The following is a 19,674-nucleotide window of genomic DNA, read 5'->3' on the forward strand; positions in this document are numbered from 1 at the left end:
CAGGCATGTAGAATGGCTCACAAACTAGTGAACCAGATTGAGGAAAGAATTAAAGAACAGACGGTTGAAGAGGCCAATGTGAAGCAAGTCAAAAGAAAGTGAGAGGAAAACGGTGATAAGAATCACCAATACAACAACAACAGCAATTACAATAATAATCGCAACAATTATCCCAACAATCGCAACATCAATCGCAACTATAACAAACAGCCCAACAACGACAACAACAACAATAACAACAACAACAACAACAACAACAACAGCAACAACTACAACAATCATCCCAACAACAATAACAACTGCAACAACAACAACAATCAGAAGTAGCTATGCCAAAGGTGTGAAAAGTATCACTCGGGGTTCTGCACCAAATTTTGTAACAAGTGTAAAAGAAATGGTCATAGCGCGGCGAAGTGTGAGGTCTACGGACCAGGGGTTAATAGAACGAAAGGAACAAATGGTGTCGGAACGAGTAATGACGGAGCAAGTAGTGTCGGAGCAAGTTATGCCAATGTAGTTTGTTATAAATGTGGAAAACCGGGCCACATTATTAGAAATTGCCCGAACCAGGAGAACACAAATGGACAAGGCCGTGGAAGAGTTTTCAATATTAATGCGGCAGAGGCACAGGAAGACCCAGAGCTTGTTACTGGTACGTTTCTTATTGACAATAAATCTGCTTACGTTTTATTTGATTCGGGTGCGGATAGAAGCTATATGAGTAGAGATTTTTGTGCTAAATTAAGTTGTCCATTGATGCCGTTGGATAGTAAATTTTTACTCGAATTAGCAAACGGTAAATTAATTTCAGCAGATAATATATGCCGGAATCAAAAAATTAAAATGGGTAGCGAAATATTTAAGATTGATTTGATACCAGTAGAGTTAGGGAGTTTTGATGTAATAGTTGGCATGGACTGGCTGAAGAAGGTGAAAGCAGAGATCGTATGTTATAAAAATGCAATTCGCATTGTACGAGAAGAAGGAGAACCCTTAATGGTCTACGGAGAAAAGGGCAACATGAAGCTACATCTTATTAGTAATTTGAAGGCACAAAAACTAATAAGAAAAGGTTGCTATGCTGTTCTAGCACACGTCGAGAAAGTACAAACTGAAGAAAAGAGCATCAATGATGTTCCTGTCGCAAAAGAATTTCCCGATGTATTTCCGAAAGAATTACCGGGATTACCTCCACATCGATCTGTTGAATTTCAAATAGATCTTGTACCAGGAGCTGCACCAATAGCTCATGCTCCTTATAGACTCGCACCCAGCGAGATAAAAGAACTACAAAGCCAACTGCAAGAACTATTAGAACGTGGTTTCATTCGACCAAGCACATCACCATGGGGAGCCCCTGTTTTGTTAGTCAAGAAGAAGGATGGTACATTTAGGTTGTATATTGACTACAGAGAGTTGAACAAACTTACCATCAAAAACCGCTACCCACTACCGAGAATCGACGACTTATTTGATCAACTACAAGGCTCGTCTGTTTATTCAAAGATTGACTTACGTTCCGGGTATCATCAAATGCGGGTGAAAGAAGATGATATTCCAAAGACTGCTTTCAGAATACGTTACAGTCATTATGAGTTTATGGTCATGCCGTTTGGTTTAACTAATGCACCAGCTGTGTTCATGGACCTTATGAACCGAGTGTGTGGGCCATATCTTGACAAGTTTGTCATTGTTTTCATCGATGACATACTTATTTACTCAAAGAATGATCAAGAGCACGAAGAACATTTGAGAAAAGTGCTAGAAGTATTGAGGAAAGAAAAATTGTACGCTAAGTTTTCAAAGTGTGCATTTTGGTTGGAAGAAGTTCAATTCCTCGGTCACATAGTGAACAAAGAAGGTATCCAGGTGGACCCGGCAAAGATCGAAACCGTTGAAAAGTGGGAAACCCCAAAAACTCCGAAGCATATACGTCAATTTTTAGGATTGGCTGGTTACTACAGAATATTCATCCAAGATTTCTCCAAAATAGCAAAACCCTTGACTGCATTAACGCATAAAGGGAAGAAATTTGAATGGAAGGATGAACAAGAGAAGGCGTTTCAATTATTGAAGAAAAAGCTAACTACGGCACCTATATTGTCATTGCCTGAAGGGAATGATGATTTTTTGATTTATTGTGACGCATCAAAGCAAGGTCTCGGTTATGTATTAATGCAACGGACGAAGGTGATTGCTTATGCGTCTAGACAATTGAAGATTCACGAGCAAAATTATACAACGCATGATTTGGAATTAGGCGCGGTTCTTTTTGCATTAAAGACTTGGAGGCACTACTTATATGGGGTCAAAAGTATTATATATACCGACCACAAAAGTCTTCAACACATATTTAATCAGAAACAACTGAATATGAGGCAGCGTAGGTGGATTGAATTGTTGAATGATTACGACTTTGAGATTCGTTACCACCCGGGGAAGGCAAATGTGGTAGCCGACGCCTTGAGCAGAAAGGACAGAGAACCCATTCAAGTAAAATCTATGAATATAATGATTCACACTAACCTTACTACTCAAATAAAGGAGGCGCAACAAGGAGTTTTAAAAGAGGGAAATTTAAAGGATGAAATACCCAAAGGATCGAAGAAGCATCTTAATATTCAGGAAGACGGAACCCGGTATAGGGCTGAAAGAATTTGGGTACCACAAATTTGGAGATATGAGAGAAATGGTACTTAGAGAAGCTCATAAAACCAGATACTCAATACATCCTGGAACGGGGAAGATGTACAAGGATCTCAAGAAACATTTGTGGTGGCCAGGTATGAAAGTCGATATTGCTAAATATGTAGGAGAATGTTTGACGTGTTCTAAGGTCAAAGCTGAACATCAGAAACCATCAGGTCTACTACAACAACCTGAAATCCCGGAATGGAAATGGGAAAACATTACCATGGATTTCATTACTAAATTGCCAAGGACTGCAAGTGGTTATGATACTATTTGGGTAATAGTTGATCGTCTCACCAAGTCAGCACACTTCCTGCCAATAAGAGAAGATGACAAGATGGAGAAGTTAGCACGACTGTATTTGAAGGAAGTCGTCTCCAGACATGGAATACCAATCTCTATTATCTCTGATAGGGATGGCAGATTTATTTCAAGATTCTGGCAGACATTACAGCAAGCATTGGGAACTCATCTAGACATGAGTACTGCCTATCATCCACAAACTGATGGGCAGAGCGAAAGGACGATACAAACGCTTGAAGACATGCTAAGAGCTTGTGTTATTGATTTCGAAAACAGTTGGGATCGACATCTACCGTTAGCAGAATTTTCCTACAACAACAGCTACCATTCAAGCATTGAGATGGCGCCGTTTGAAGCACTTTATGGTAGAAAGTGCAGGTCTCCGATTTGTTGGAGTGAAGTGGGGGATAGACAGATTACGGGTCCAGAGATAATACAAGAAACTACCTAGAAAATCATCCAAAATCAACAAAGATTGAAAACCGCCCAGAGTCGACAAAAGAGCTACGTGGACAGTAAAAGAAAAGATATAGAGTTTGAAATTGGAGAAATAGTCATGCTTAAGGTTTCACCTTAGAAAGGCGTTGTTCGATTTGGTAAACGGGGGAAACTAAATCCAAGGTACATTGGACCATTCAAGATTATAGATCGTGTCGGACCAGTAGCTTACCAACTGGAGCTACCTCAACAACTTTCGGCTGTACATAACACTTTCCACGTCTCAAATTTGAAGAAATGTTTTGCTAAAGAAGATCTCACTATTCCGTTGGACGAAATCTAAATCAATGAAAAACTTCAATTTATTGAAGAACCCGTCGAAATAATGGATTGTGAGGTTAAGATACTTAAACAAAACAAGATACCGATTGTTAAGGTTCGATGGAATGCTCGTAGAGGACCCGAGTTCACCTGGGAGCGTGAAGATCAGATGAAGAAGAAATACCCGCATTTATTTCCAGAAGATACGTCAACACCTCCAACTGCTTAAAATTTCGGGACGAAATTTATTTAACGGGTAGGTACTGTTGTGACCCGAACTTTTCCATGTTTATATATATATTAAATGAAATTGTTATTTACATGATTAAGTGTTTCCAACATGTTAAACAATCAAACTTGTTAAGACTTGATTAATTATAATAGGTTTCATATAGACAATTGACCACCCAAGTTGACCGGTGATTCACGAACGTTAAAACTTGTAGAAACTATACGATGACATATATATGGTTATATATATAGTTAACATGATTTTATTATAAGTATGCATCTCATTAGGTATTTTAACAATGAGTTATATACATAAAAATGAGACTATTAATTTAAGAAACTCGAAAACGATATATATATAACGATTATCGTTATAACAACGTCTTACTAGGTACATATGAATCATATTAAGATATTGATACATTTGGTTAATTATGTTAAATGATAAGTAAATATATTATTAAGTGTATTAACAATGAAATACATATGTAAAAATAAGACTACTAACTTAATGATTTCGAAACGAGACATATATGTAACGATTATCGTTGTAACGACATTTAACTGTATATATATCATACTAAGATATATTATATATCATAACATCATGATAATATAACAATTTAACATCTCATTTGTTATAATAAACAATGGGTTAACAACATTCAACAAGATCGTTAACCTAAAGGTTTCAAAACAACATTTACATGTAACGACTAACAATGACTTAACGACTCAGTTAAAATGTATATACATGTAGTGTTTTAATATGTATTCATATACTTTTGAAAGAATTCAAGACACTTATCAAAATACTTCTACTTAACAAAAATGCTTACAGTTACATCCTCGTTCAGTTTCATCAACCATTCTACTCGTATGCACCCGTATTCGTACTCGTACAATACACAGCTTTTAGATGTATGTACTATTGGTATATACACTCCAATGATCAGCTCTTAGTAGCCCATGTGAGTCACATAACACATGTGGGAACCATCATTTGGCAACTAGCATGAAATATCTCATAAAATTACAAAAATATGAGTAATCATTCATGACTTATTTACATGAAAACAAAATTACATATCCTTTATATCTAATCCATACATCAATGACCAAAAACACCTACAAATACTTTCATTCTTCAATTTTCTTCATCTAATTGATCTCTCTCAAGTTCTATCTTCAAGTTCTAAGTGTTCTTCATAAATTCCAAAAGTTCTAGTTTCATAAAATCAAGAATACTTCCAAGATTGCAAGTTTACTTCCAAGTTTTCTAAATCCATTCCAAGTAATCATCCAAGATCAAGAAACCTTTGTTACTTACAGTAGGTTATCTTTCTAATACAAGGTAATAATCATATTCAAACTTTAATTCAATTTCTATAACTATAACAATCTTATTTCGAGTGAAAATCTTACTTGAAATTGTTTTCGTGTCATGATTCTGCTTCAAGAACTTTCAAGCCATCCAAGGATCCTTTGAAGCTAGATCTATTTTTCTCATTTCCAGTAGGTTTATCCAAGGAACTTGAGGTAGTAATGATGTTCATAACATCATTCGATTCATACATATAAAGCTATCTTATTCGAAGGTTTAAACTTGTAATCACTAGAACATAGTTTAGTTAATTCTAAACTTGTTCGCAAATAAAAGTTAATCCTTCTAACTTGACTTTTAAAATCAACTAAACACATGTTCTATATCTATATGATATTCTAACTTAATGATTTAAAACCTGGAAACACGAAAAACACCGTAAAACCGGATTTACGCCGTCGTAGTAACACCGCGGGCTGTTTTGGGTTAGTTAATTAAAAACTATGATAAACTTTGATTTAAAAGTTGTTATTCTGGAAAAATGATTTTTATTATGAACATGAAACTATATCCAAAAATTATGGTTAAACTCAAAGTGGAAGTATGTTTTCTAAAATGGTCATCTAGACGTCGTTCTTTCGACTGAAATGACTACCTTTACAAAAACGACTTGTAACTTATTTTTTTGACTATAAACCTATACTTTTTCTGTTTAGATTCATAAAATAGAGTTCAATATGAAACCATAGCAATTTGATTCACTCAAAATGGATTTAAAATGAAGAAGTTATGGGTAAAATAAGATTGGATAATTTTTCTCATTTTAGCTACGTGAAAATTGGTAACAAATCTATTCCAACCATAACTTAATCAACTTGTATTGTATATTATGTAATCTTGAGATACCATAGACACATACACAATGTTTCGACCTATCATGTCGACACATCTATATATATTTCGGAACAACCATAGACACTCTATATGTGAATGTTGGAGTTAGCTATACAGGGTTGAGGTTGATTCCAAAATATATATAGTTTGAGTTGTGATCAATACTGAGATATGTATACACTGGGTCGTGAATTGATTCAAGATAATATTTATCGATTTATTTCTGTACATCTAACTGTGGACAACTAGTTGTAGGTTACTAACGAGGACAGCTGACTTAATTAACTTAAAACATCAAAATATATTAAAAGTGTTGTAAATATATTTTGAACATACTTTGATATATATGTATATATTGTTATAGGTTCGTGAATCAACCAGTGGCCAAGTCTTACTTCCCGACGAAGTAAAAATCTGTGAAAGTGAGTTATAGTCCCACTTTTAAAATCTAATATTTTTGGGATGAGAATACATGCAGGTTTTATAAATGATTTACAAAATAGACACAAGTACGTGAAACTACATTCTATGGTTGAATTATCGAAATCGAATATGCCCCTTTTTATTAAGTCTGGTAATCTAAGAATTAGGGAACAGACACCCTAATTGACGCGAATCCTAAAGATAGATCTATTGGGCCTAACAAACCCCATCCAAAGTACCGGATGTTTTAGTACTTCGAAATTTATATCATATCCGAAGGGTGTCCCGGAATGATGGGGATATTCTTATATATGCATCTTGTTAATGTCGATTACCAGGTGTTCACCATATGAATGATTTTTATCTCTATGTATGGGATGTGTATTGAAATATGAAATCTTTTGGTCTATTGTTACGATTTGATATATATAGGTTAAACCTATAACTCACCAACATTTTTGTTGACGTTTAAAGCATGTTTATTCTCAGGTGAATACTAAGAGCTTCCGCTGTTGCATACTAAAATAAGGACAAGATTTGGAGTCCATGTTTGTATGATATTGTGTAAAAACTGCATTCAAGAAACTAATTTCGATGTAACATATTTGTATTGTAAACCATTATGTAATGGTCGTGTGTAAACAGGATATTTTAGATTATCATTATTTGATAATCTACGTAAAGCTTTTTAAACCTTTATTTATAAAATAAAGGTTATGGTTTGTTTTAAAAATGAATGCAGTCTTTGAAAAACATCTCATATAGAGGTCAAAACTTCGCAACGAAATCAATTAATATGGAACGTTTTTAATCAATAAGAACGAGACATTTCATTCAATAGCTTGCCGCGTATATTAAGTATAATGATCTTCATAATTAATGTATCACGTACCTTACGGTTCGAGCGATTAGGAGGTCTTCAAATTGAACGGATCCTCCATTTGTGAAATGCCCCGTTCATATCGATTATAAATGATTCACAATAGTTAATTTCATTGCGAGGTACTTGACCTCTATATGATACATTTTACAAACATTGCATTCGTTTTTAAAAGACAAACTTTCATTACATTTAAAGTTGACAGCATGCATACCATTTCCTAATATATCCAACTATAATTGACTTAGTAATAATCTTGATGAACTCAACGACTCGAATGCAACATCTTTTGAAATATGTCATGAATGACTCCAAGTAATATCTCTAAAATGAGCAAATGCACAGCGAAAGATTTCTTTCATACCTGAGAATAAACATGCTTTAAAGTGTCAACCAAAAGTTTGGTGAGTTCATTAATTTAATATAAATAATCATTTCCATCATTTTAATAGACCACAAGATACTCATAAGTAGAAAACAATCTGTGCAGGTCTATTCCTGCTGTAAAATCATTCATATGAAGAACACCGGAACCTTTCAAACAACTCACCAACGGTAGCTAATGCGTAGTGCAATGACAAAATCATCTCACCGTGGTAGTTAATACAATATAATTCTTACAACGGGGGCTAATGCGTACGCAATACAAAATCATCCCTCCGAGCGTAGCTGAAACGGGGGCTAATGCGTACACAATGCAAAATCATCCCTCCATTACCAACTACAAAGTCGACTATAATACAATACAATACATCGGGGGCTAGTGCGTGCGTGCAATGCAAAATCATCCTGCCGATGGTAGTTAAAACGGGAGCTAATGCGTACGCAATGCAAAATCATCTCTCCGTTAACTACTAAATCGAACCTCTGAATCCAAATAATTCTATTATAGAATGTAGTTTTGAATATTTGTGTCGATTCTGTCAATCATTTATAAAAACAGTTCATGTATTCTCAGTTCAAAAATATATCTCAAAAGCATTTAGGAAACAGTTATAAAAACAGTGCATGTATTCTCAGTCCCAAAAATGTAAAGAGTAAAAGGGAATCAAATGAACTCACAATACGATATTTTGTAGTAAAAATATGCATACGGCGAAACTGAACAATGCAGGGTTGGCCTCAGATTCACTAACATATATCAATTATATATATTAACACACATAATGGTACTCGAACAAATTTATGTATTATAAATGTTATCTTAATAAATTATGTGTTTCATTAGTAACTTAATTAAATGTATTTATTTTATATACTTTAGATGAATAATTAGTATTTAAAATATCAATATAGTTATGTTATATGAAATATTAATATAATCCTAGTATATGTAATAAGTATGTACAAAAGATTTATTTGTTAAAAATGATACTTTAGATAATAATGGTTTACCACTAATAATAATGATAATACTAGTAATAAAAATAATGATAATAATAATAATATTAATAATAATAAATAATAATAATAAAAATAATAATAATAATAATAATAATAATAATAATAATAATAATAATAATAATAATAATAATAATAATAATAATAATAATAATAATAATAATAATAATAATAATAATAATAATAATAATAATAATAATAAGAGTAATAATAATAACTACCTCACTAGAAAGAGTTCCAAAAATAATAATTGCCCATGCCCAGCTTCGAACCCGCGACCTCCCGCTAACCCGATAACAACCTAACCACTCCTGTGTTTGTTCATATTTGTTTTAGTTCCTACTCCACTTCTTATATAACCCGTAATAATTACGTCTTTCTTGATCATGTATCATCTAATTGACATACGTAATATCATCATCATTGATACACGTGTGTATCATCATTTAATATCCCGTAATCATCCTAATATCGTCATATTTATTATCACCTCATAATCACTTTCGTTATGTTATTCCCGGTTTTCATCATCCTAACTCATTACGTATTTTGAATCATTGTTCTCTATGATACGTTCGTACACCAATCTCATCATTCCATATCATCACCGATAGATTGGTGATTTAACCCGAGAACATAACCAAACAACAATCCCTCAAATGTGTTTACATCTCGGCCCAATCATGCAACAGAAACAGCTTAATAGTCCAGCCCAACAATGATTTAATTAGCCTAAAAATGATTCGGCCCAAATAGCTAATACAAGCCCCATCCCATCATGATACTAGGCTTCGTAAAAAAAAATAACCGCAAGTATATTTGCCCCAATCAGTTTCTTTTCAACTTTAACAAATGGTTTATTTGATGTACAGGTTGGCCAAGCAAGTGGAACGTAACATGCCCCATTAAGCTTTGTTTATTTGCAAGTTGTTGGTTAAATAAAAAGGTTATGGTGCAAATGAATCACGATGTGTATAGACAAGTGGGTTGGCAGTAGTAAAAAAAATATAAAGTAAACAGCGGAACAACCTCCAACTGGCTTTGGTTCGTTTAACAACTAGTCACGTCACACAATTTGTTCCTCTCTCAATCCAAGATTCAATATTGCGGTGCCCACCATTAATCAAAAGTCTTGGGCTATATGAAGGTAAATAATAGATAAGTGGAGCACTATTGTGATTGTGGGGTTATTGGGTTGTTGTTTGTCGACTACTAATAAGAACTCAAGGAAATGCAAAAGCCACCTTTAATTAAGTAATCATCCCACTAGACTAAAGAAATGATACATGTCGGCTATTTTATCTCTATAATTACGGTTCACCATCATAAATATCATTAACATCTTTCTTCCTTTTCTTAAACATCCTCTTCACTTAAACAATGATAAAAAGAAAACATAGACGTACCACAACCATAATGATTTAAGCAGTGGACAAGAAGCTTAATGATCGTTTGGTCTTGGTCAGGAAAAGAAACAAAGATTATAGAGAAAAATAAGTATATATAAAAGGTGAAGGTTGATGGTATGTTTGAATAAGATATGTAGTGGAGTCTTAATTTATTTGTTGTGGATTATTTCTTGGGTAGAAAACAGGTTGAACAATCAGTAAGGATTCGATGGTGTGGTATTGGATGGCGAATGGTTTGGGTTCGGTTTGGTTCATGTTTTTATTGAGAAGATCAAAGAAGAATATACGCTTATAGTAGCAAAAATTGTGTTGCAGAAGAACGAGAGGTGATCATGGTTGATTACAGAAACGCATAAAGTTTATGTTTATTTGGGTCTGTGAACTAGCAAGTAGAAACTGATGATGAAGGGAAAGAGATAAGAAGAAGAAAAAAATGGCGAAGGTGGTGGATAGTAAGAGTGGTTTTCATGGCAGGTTATGGTGGTTCACCGAAGAAGAAATAAGAAGGAATGTTCAAGGGTGAAGGTGATTGAAAAGTGATAAGGTAAAATCAATTGATATCATATTCACTGGATTTGTTTGAGTTTAATAACAATGGAGCTCGACAGGAGGAATCAATCGTACACAAAAATATAGAACGATGTCGATTGTTAACACATTTTGGATTCATCCTATTGTTTTAGATTCTGATTCTTCATAGATTAGTACGAATGATATAGCTGTAAATGATTTTTAGGGACAGAAACAAAAATCAAAAGCAGTTTGATAAGGATAGGAAACAGAATGCGTTCCTTCATCTAATTATACAAGAATATACGGTGTTTGTATATGTAATTATATATGAATATCTACATTTTGTGTATATATAAGTATTTATATATAACTGTAATTATCTGTATTATATATCTGTATTGGTTTATTGAATACGTAAAGGAACATATTAATATTTATAATACAAACATTAATATTTAATATTAATATTAATAATATTAATAAAACTAATAATAATAATGATAATAGAAATGATAATGATATTAATATCATAACAACATTAATAAGAATACTGATAATAATAACTTTAAATAAAAATAATTATTTTTAGTAATCAAGTTAATATAATAACTTATACATAACAATTTTATATATATTTTATATTATGAATAATAATATTAATAATACAATTATTGATATTAATATTACCAATAATAAAAGTAACGTTAATAATATTAATATAACAATTATATTCAAACGTGAAATTTAATATCATTTATTACTTTTGTGATATTATATTATTTGATGACGTTTACTGAATAATTAATATTTACATATTTTATATATATAATAGAGTCATATATAGTTTCAATATAACATATATATATATATATATATATATATATATATATATATATATATATATATATATATATATATATATATATATATATATATATATATATATATATATATATATATATATATATATATATATTCATATATATATTTTATCCATAACTTAATTATTCTAATTATTATTTTTACATTTTCAATTCCAATTAATTAAAGTATACTTTATTAATTCAAAATATTATATATATATATATATATATATATATATATATATATATATATATATATATGTATATATACACTTATACTTATATTTATATAATATTTATATATATTTATTTACAAGTAATTGTTCGTGAATCGTCTGAAGCGGTCAAAGTTAAATGAATCCATGTGAACAGTTCAGAAATTTTTGAGACTCATCATTACAGACTTTGCTTATCGTGTTGAGATCATATAAAGATTAAGTTTAAATTTGGTCAAAAATTTCCGGGTCGTCACAGTACCTACCCGTTAAAGAAATTTCATCCCGAAATTTGATTGGGATGGTCATGGCTGATAATAAGTATGTTTTCATGACACATACAAGCTGAAATTTAGAGTTTTATCATCATTGAGTAATATAGACAAAACAATTCATTTATGTGAAGAGTACGAGTGAAGCTATCACAAAAGAGTGAAATGAGAAAATAACGTTTCGTCATATCTTTTGACGTAGACAGGGTTGATTTCCGGAATTCAAGGGATTTAGAGAAAATCTTCGTAATAAGATTTGATTCTTCGGTAATTAAGGAAATTAGAATCCTCTTTGGTTAAATACAATAATCTGTCTCGGTTGTTCTGTCTGATATTTCACTATAAACCCACTCCCTTCGTTTTCTTTATAGTTTGGAGTTCCATACTTATGTTTTCTCTTCCCGACTTTAAGTCAAGCGAATAATGTTCCAGAATTCGTAAGTATGAAGTTTCGAATGAACATGACTAACGTTCTAAGATAGAAATTGTAATAGTACGATCTTGATTGGTTAAATTACCAGAATTTAAGAGAAAAGATAGAACTATCAGAAAGATATGTTCTCGATATGTTTGGAGATTAGCTAGAATGTAAGAGTCGGGTACATGGCACATGATGACGTTAAGGTCTGTGAATCATCACGTTCCATTAGAAACTCAGCATGACTTACTGTAATATAATCACGTTGATCAAGTGTCATTATATTATACTAATTCATGCATCAATTTCCAACACTACTTCAAAACATTTATATTTTAAATTCAAAGATTTACGGAATATACGGTTTCCTTTTTATGAAATAACACAGATAGCGTGGGGAGATAATTAATATTGGAGGAGAATATTTATGAAGATATCTTCAGAAATATTGAGGATATTTATCACGAAAGATACGATGATATCTTAGAATTTAACTATCAAAGATGACGAGGAAGATTTGTCCGTAAGGGTTTAGAGTTAGGCGCAAGATATTCGTTAATGACTTCAGCAGATATTGAATCATTTGGATTCTTTGAAGGCACGTTTAGTCTTAGTGATCTGTCCACCGCCTCCTTAACGGTTTGCTCAATCCTTTTTCCAGTTCCAACTTTGAGCTTCTTCAGCCACTATTCTTTATTATAAAACTTTCGACTGTTGAGATTTTTTACAGTTTTTGCTGCTTCATTAGCAAAATTTCAAAATTTGGAGTATTGATTCGTAGACTGGGTGCTTTTCAGAATTTCAGGATGGAAGATCATAATTCTAAGAGATAATTGTTATATGTATTCATATAACTGTTGATGTAAACACGTTGTGAGATTCAAAATACTGATTTCTGATTCCAGGTAATTGGTATGGCAATTCTTGTTACAAGATGCGGATGAGTATATGATAGGGTTTTAATGAACAACTATAATGGTTTTTCGAAGAGGTTTAAATCAAAGAGCAATGATGTTGATGGTAAGTTCACTGCTAATGTGGTGGAATATACACGGTTCTCCGGTAACGATGACGAAAGGTAAACATATATATCAAGGTTATAATAAGGTTAATCCAAATGAAAGTCGAAGTTAATTTGTCAGAGCTGTGACAAAATTGGTTAATTTGGAAATGGATTGCAAAGTTATTTTCAATAATAACAATGTCAAAGGATCTGGCACAGTTTTGAATTCTAAGTATGGCTTTGAAAGATGTAGGAATCTAAGAGTGATGTTTTCTGTTAAATCTTGACTTAGATTTTGATCGGTCAAAAACCGAATATGAAATTGAATTTGAATGAAAATAGTTGTTCTTTGGTGAACAGATACGTATATGTGTGGATTTGAGCAGTATTGTTAATGACTGCTGGATCTGAATTGAAGAATGTACAGTGTAACTTATTAATGTGAAATCTAAATATTCCTCGGGTATTACCTACCCGTTAAAATATTTTCACCATTAACAGTTTCTACGAAAGAATTTTTAATTGCAATCTTTATGAAAATATACTTACGTATATATTTTCTTCAGATGTAATCATGGATTTAATGAGTCGATATGATATTAATCTCATTTGATGTATCGTTAGAACTAGAATACATAATCTCTAAAACATTAGAGATTACATAATCGCCATGAAGAACGAAGATAATTTATGTAGAACGATATGTAGAATGATGATTATGCTTGAGGTACAGATTGTGATATTGTGGCATGTGGTGTTGATGATACGGGTGCTGTTGCTGGTGGTTCTGTTGATGTCGGTGATGTTGCTGAAGCTGGTAAATTTTGCACCATACTCTCTAAATTGATTACTCGAGCGCGAAGTTCGTTGACTTCTTCTATTATTCCGAGATGATTGTCGGTTGGGACGAACGGATGAATAAAGTTTAGAATTTTAGATAGAATATAATCGTAGCGAAATACTCTGGAAATGAGTGTGAAAATGGTGTTTCGAATGGGTTCGCGGGTAAGTGCTTTAGGTTCTATGCCAAGAGGTGAATTCGGTTGGTGGAAGGACTCTCCTTCTTCTTGTCTCCATTGATTAAGTCGACTACGAACCCATCAGATGAATTGGGGATGGCTGATTGGTTGATTCATTCTGGTGACACTGCTTCCTGTGCTTAGGTGGAAATCCATATCGGAATAGTTGTCGGAATCCGAGGAACTTGAACTAGTGGAGAGTTCCATTTCGTACGATTGAGTAAAGGGTTTTTTTTTCAATATGAAATGATTTTCTGATATCAGATGATATTCTAATTACATAGAATACCTATACATAATACAAAAGATCCAGTAGATTACGGAGGGAATTAAGGAAACGTGTCAGATAAAGTCTACAGTAATAGATACGCTAAGATATGGATTAGCAGATATGCTAAAATATGAATTTGTCTATACACTATTCATGCAATCAATGCAGTAAGATGTGTCTAGACTAAGAATGATAAGCAGGTAATTTCCTAAGGATGATAAGCAGATGATTTTCGACTAGAAATGATAAGCAAAACTTTTGACATGCAGACACGGTCGAAGTCCAGACCCACTAATGCATCTAAACAGCTATCAGTTAGACACACTAATGCAAGACCTGGTTCGCTAAGACCACCGCTCTGATACCAACTGAAATACCCCGTTCATATCGATTATAAATGATTCACAATAGTTGATTTCATTGCGAGGTACTTGACCTCTATATGATACATTTTACAAACATTGCATTCATTTTTAAAAGACAAACTTTCATTACATCGAAAGTTGACGGCATGCATACCATTTCATAATATATCCAACTATAATTGACTTAGTAATAATCTTGATGAACTCAACGACTCGAATGCAACATCTTTTGAAATATGTCATGAATGACTCCAAGTAATATCTCTAAAATGAGCAAATGCAGAGCGGAAGATTTCTTTCATACCTGAGAATAAACATGCTTTAAAGTGTCAACCAAAAGGTTGGTGAGTTCATTAATTTAACATAAATAATCATTTCCATCATTTTAATAGACCACAAGATACTCATAAGTAGAAAACAATCTGTGCAGGTCTATTCCTGCTGTAAAATCATTCATATGAAGAACACCGGAACCTTTCAAACAACTCACCAACAGTAGCTAATGCGTAGTGCAATGACAAAATCATCTCACCGTGGTAGTTAATACAATATAATTCTTACAACGGGGGCTAATGCGTACGCAATGAAAAATCATCCCTCCGAGGGTAGCTGAAACGGGGGCTAATGCGTACGCAATGCAAAATCATCCCTCCGTTACCAACTACAAAGTCGACTATAATACAATACAATACATCGGGGGCTAGTGTGTGCGTGCAATGCAAAATCATCCCGCCGATGGTAGTTAAAACGGGAGCTAATGCGTACGCAATGCAAAATCATCTCTCCGTTAACTATTAAATCGAACCTCTGAATCCAAATAATTCTATCATAGAATGTAGTTTTGAATATTTGTGTCTATTCCGTCAATCATTTATAAAAACAGTTCATGTATTCTCAGTTCAAAAATATATCTCAAAAGCATTTAGGAAACAGTTATAAAAACAGCGCATGTATTCTCAATTCCAAAAATGTAAAGAGTAAAAGGGAATCAAATGAACTCACAATACGATATTTTGTAGTAAAAATATGCATACGGCGAAACTGAACAATACGATATTTTGTAGTAAAAATATGCATACGATATTTTGAATACGTAAAGGAACATATTAATATTTATAATACAAACATTAATATTTAATATTAATATTAATAATATTAATAAAACTAATAATAATAATGATAATAGAAATAATAATGATATTAATATCATAACAACATTAATAAGAATACTGATAATAATAACTTTAAATAAAATTAATTATTTTTAGTAATCAAGTTAATATAATAACTTATACATAACAATTTTATATATATTTTATATTATGAATAATAATATTAATAATACAATTATTGATATTAATATTATCAATAATAAAAGTAACGTTAATAATATTAATATAACAATTATATTCAAACGTGAAATTTAATATCATTTATTACTTATGTGATATTATATTATTTGATGACGTTTACTAAATAATTAATATTTACATATTTTATATATATAATAGAGTCATATATAGTTTCAATATAACATATATATATATATATATATATATATATATATATATATATATATATATATATATATATATATATATATATATATATATTGTATCCATAACTTAATTATTCTAATTATTATTTTTACATTTTCAGTTCCAATTAATTAAAGTATACTTTATTAATTCAAAATATTATATATATATACTTATACTTATATTTATATAATATTTATACATATTTATTTACAAGTAATTGTTCGTGAATCGTCTGAAGCGGTCAAAGTTAAATGAATCCATGTGAACAGTTCAGAAATTTTTGAGACTCATCATTACAGACTTTGTTTATCGTGTCAAGATCATATAAAGATTAAGTTTAACTTTGGTCGAAAATTTTCGGGTCGTCACAATTTGATCCCTACCTTTTCGCTGAATTCCTCCATATTTTTGTTCACTTCAGATTCAATATTTTCAGGTCGCCCAATTTCCTCAATGCTTTTGGATAATGCTAGGATCGAATCATTTGAGCTTGGAATCTTGCTCTTCTTTTTGTGGATTTTTCTTGCTACCTTCTTCGCATTTAGTATTTTCGAGGATACTCTCTACTTACGGATATGTTTTGAGGTTCGTTGTCTATCAGATATGCTTCGATGAGTGTTGTTTGAAGGACCGCTTGAGCTACCTTTAACCTTTGATTGAGCATTTTTGGGGTTATTTCTTATTAACCTTCTGTCTCGACATAGGGCCTGGTTGAGCAGTATAATTAGGATCCACACATCATTGATATAGCGTAGGCAGTCCAATAAAGTATTGTTTAAGTCATGCCCATTAACTCTAATTAAATCTTCATCAAGGGATCCATCCCTTTTATTCCCTGGCCCATTATGATTTTTATCTTTCCCTCCCTCATGTGGGCTTGAAGGCCCATTAGGTTTCGCAGGTGATTTAGCGGGGCTATTTCTATCTTTGCTTTGACTGTTCTCAAAATCATTGGACAAAACCTCTATGGGGTCCACCTCATTTAAAATGTTATTATTATCAACAGTTTTCTTATTTGTTGGACTTCTCAAAAATGTTTCTCTCTCCTTGAAACCTGCAGCATCTTTTTCGTGTGAACATTTTTCACGAGTACCAATGCAATTAGATCCTTCAACTTCCTGATTCATCGTCGGAGCAACGTTGGCAGTCGGAAATTTTTGAGTTTTCAAGACATGGTCTTCATCTTTAGCATTTCCAGCTACCGAAAACCTATCAATTCCAACACTTCTATCATCTTGTACATCTTCGTAACTCCAGATACTGTCATCAGGGTCTTCTAAATTGATTTCTATGAAACCATTTGCATCCTCTATTACCTTTAAGTAACAGATTATGTTCCCTTTTTTGACCCTAACCACCTCATTTATACGTTCACCCCATACCTTCACTAAGACCCTACTAAATAGCAGGTTCTGGGTGCCTTTCAAAGAACAGTTTCTAAGCTCTAATGGTTTGCCACACCATTTAACTATAGCTTTGAAAGTGTTTTCCGTCCACCATGAAACCGGTACACCCGAAATGTTAAGCCATGTTAACCGCCCTGAAGGACCACGATTATCATCCCATAACCTAATGTTGTTTAACCATTAATGGATACAATGTTCTTTGTTATTCAAAATCTTATGAATTGTTTCCTCAGTATTAAACGTGACGAGCATGTCGAAACCACCCAGATATTTGATTTCAATATCATAAATAACTTATGCATGACATAGGGTCGGGAATTGTCTATGTATTCTATCTTTTTTACTTCACCCACGAAGCTTCTCCTGAGAATACAGCTATTTGTATTGTTGTCTTCTAAAATTACCAACCGACCATCGTTACCAACAGTTTTGGTTCAACCTTATCGGATTTAGGCTTTTTTGGGTTACCTGATGTGTTGGCATTCTTAGCACTTTCATCGACAACGTTAATGAATCTTCTGTCATCCAGGTAAGCTTGGTTGAGTGGTCTAGTAGGGGGTTTTAGGACGTAGATTGTGATGATGAACATTTCCTCCATCCGTTTTAGGTGTTTCCACCCTTTCTGATTTCTTCTTATCTTTTTCCTTTAGACATGAAGTATGGGGCCTTGAATGTGAATGTTATTAAGTTTTTCCATGAAGCCTATTTCGTTTTCGATGTATGCAAATCTCACGAACCCGGACATCTCACCATTGACTAGTGGTTTTCTAGCAAAATACACATCCCCAACGTCACCATGTCTCTTGAACATCCACCATAGATCCGCTTCAATCCAGTTTTCCGGGAAATTGAAGAAGAAAAATGAAGTCACCGGATCGTCGTTAACCCTCATATTGTCGTTCCTTGAGCTTGTCCCGTAATATCTCTCCCTTTGCCTCGAGCCGAACCCTGCACTGTGCTGTTTTTTCGGTGTTGAACTCTAACCCATTCACTGCTGAAAGTTTCTCTCTCTATCGACACTCTCTCTAATTTCATTAAATTTGAAAAGCCGTGAAATGCACTGGCTCAAATCCGATATTTAAATTGAACATAAATTTACAACTCTCGTGTAATGCACGGCTCAAAAGTCGATATTTACATTTCTAAAACATAAATTTCCAATTTTCGTCCAACGTACGAGCTCGTAAAAATAATATTATTATAAAGCATCAATTAAAGTTTACAAATTACTGTAGTAATTAGTATTTTCATACTATAATATACTCCGTATTAAATTGGTAACCGATAATCCAGTTATTCTCGGATAAAGAAAACATAATATGAAGTACATTACTTATTATAAGTACAAGTTGCATGAGTTAAAAAGAGAGGTAAAATGATTCTATGGCGATATGTTTACAAGTTTTATTTAAAATATTTTTATATAGAGGGGTGGTATAACACTACCACTAGTCCACTACTAGTTTCATTTTA

The sequence above is a fragment of the Rutidosis leptorrhynchoides genome, chromosome 3 (assembly GCF_046630445.1).
Source record: "Rutidosis leptorrhynchoides isolate AG116_Rl617_1_P2 chromosome 3, CSIRO_AGI_Rlap_v1, whole genome shotgun sequence".
NCBI lineage: Eukaryota > Viridiplantae > Streptophyta > Magnoliopsida > Asterales > Asteraceae > Rutidosis > Rutidosis leptorrhynchoides.